This window comes from Rhea americana, unplaced genomic scaffold (assembly GCF_003343005.1).
Source record: "Rhea americana isolate MKP2758 unplaced genomic scaffold, rheAme1 scaffold_634, whole genome shotgun sequence".
NCBI lineage: Eukaryota > Metazoa > Chordata > Aves > Rheiformes > Rheidae > Rhea > Rhea americana.
Genome location: NW_028186795.1, coordinates 63,603 through 65,954, shown reverse-complemented (window position 1 = coordinate 65,954; position 2,352 = coordinate 63,603).

Here is a 2,352-nt window from a genome sequence, read left to right as displayed (position 1 = left end):
TGTCTCCATAAATGCCACTTGTAGGTTATTGAAAAAGATGACGAGTTTCTCATGCACATCAGACCCCCCCGAGAAGCTTCTTAAAAAATAAAATTAAATTAAAGTACAAAATTAAAAACAACAACTCAGAACGGCCCTTTCCCTCCCCCCAACCCCAACCCCCTCCCAGGCCCCAAAACCCTTGAGAAAGAGGCAGCGACTGATGCGGGAGTTAATCTGGCCACGTTTGCAAACAGTGCAGTGGGGTCTGCGGCCGTCCCCCCGCCGCCCTGCCAGCCCCGGCGCTGCCGTCGCTCGCGGGAGAGGACTTGCRAAGACGGCTGCTTGGTTCTTACGGATGATGTGTGCAAAACCCTAAAGACATTCAAGAAGTCCTGTCCGATACTGCTGCTGGGCGGAGAGGCCCCGCCGTGGATTTCGCAGGTCGCCTGGCCTCGCCGTGGGAAATCCGGGCTCGGGGCCTCCGTGGTTTCCTTCCCACGGTCTATATTTCTCTCTCTCTCTCTCACTCTTTCTCTCTCTCTCTCTCTCTCTCACTCTCTTTTTTCTCTTTTTTTCTTTTTTTTTTCTTATGGAAAAAAATATGAACCATTTTTTGTTTCGCCGATGCAGTATTTCAACATTTCAACGTCAGCAGATCGTTTTTAACAAAGATTCGGATATAAAAATACAAATATGAGGAGTTTTCTGTTTAAAAAGAAGCGTGCCGGAGTGGGGATGACCCTCGGCACCAGGACAGGGCGCCCGGGCCACCAAGCTCATGCAAAAACGATGGAGCAAAAAATGTCTCTGGACAGCAGCACTGGCTGTCACGAACTGCGGGGTTCGAGTCCGCCCGCCCGGGCTCCGCTCCGGCCCCGCTCAGTGCTGCCGGCTCCGGGGGCGCCCCCCGCCTGCTGGTATTTGGCGAGGAGGATGGGGGGGGTGCGCATGGAGGGGGAGGGAGCCCCCCAGGGGTGTCTCTGCCCAGGGTGGGGGGCGAGCCGGCCCCCGGGGCAGGCGGAGGGGTAAAGTGCATGGCTCGGGGGGGTGGCCCGGCGCGGGGNTCCTCAGTCCAGCCAACATGCACGGCCAAGAGGGCTGCGAGCGGGGCACGGCCTGCGGGTCCTGGTGGCGGCTCCCGGCTTATACCCCCGACGGCGACTTCTCCGTCATGCCCTTGAGCACCTCGTCTATCCGGTCATCTTCGATCACCACTGCGGGGACAGGCACGCGGGGACGGGCGTGGGTGGAGGGGCGCGGGCCCCCGGGTGCGTGGGCACGGACGGACGGACGGACGGACACGGGCGCGCATGCAGGGGCACGCGTGCGCGCGCGCGAGCGAGGAACATGGACAAACATGCAGTGACACAGGCACCCGTCCGCGATGACACACGCGCGCGCGGAGGCGGTCAGAGCCTGCGCCCACCGCCCTCCGCCCCGGGTGGACCGCGGCATCCTGGTGGGGGCCTGGCGCTTTCTCCCCGCTGCCCCAGGCACCCCGTGTCTCTGCCCCACTGATCGCCCCGGGGATGGACGTGCCCCCCCGCCCTGGAGGAAGAGTTTTGTGGGAACAAGGGGAGCAGGGCTATGGGGGTTCAAGCGGCGATTGGGGGCAGGAAGGGGGGTTGCCCCCCATCCTCAGCTTGGGTAGGGGTAGCATCCATGGTGCAGCAAGCCAGGCACCTTCAGACTGGGATGATTTGGGAAAGGGGGGGGCAGGAAAGACCAGGAAGGACCCCCCCCTCCTCTCTGCGGCAGGAGCTGATGAGAGCAACAGGACTGGAATGGGTAATGACCCAGCCAGGGAGGGGGGGGCCCCGCTGCCACCGTGGGGGTGGCAGCCAGACCCCCATCAGCATCGCCGGCTGGGCACCCGTCAGCATCGCCACAGGGAGCTGGAGAGACCCCCCCCCACCAGCATCACCATGGGGGGACTGGACAGACCCTCACCATCATCGCCATGGGGGGCTGGACAGATCCCCACCAGCGCTGCCACTGCGGGGGCTAGAAACCCCCCCACCAGCATCACCAGCTGGACAGACCCCCCCCATTGGCATCGCTCCTGGGGCGAAYGGCAGGGTCAGCGAGACTCCCCCTGTCATCACCATGCCGGGGGCAGATCAGCCAGAGCCMCAGCATCGCTGGGGGGAGCAGCCAGACCCCCCACCCCATCCCCACCGAGGGGGTCTGCTGGACCCAACACCACCGCAAAGGGGGGGCAGCTGGAGCAGGCAGCTGCCAGTTGTCCCTGGGGGCTGGGGGGGGGTCTCCATCTCCCCTGCTCCTTTTCCCACCGCAGATCAAGGAAGGGGGCTCTGGGAGGGTTGTTGGGGGGTAGGGGATGGACTGTTCTTGGGGGGCCCAGGCATT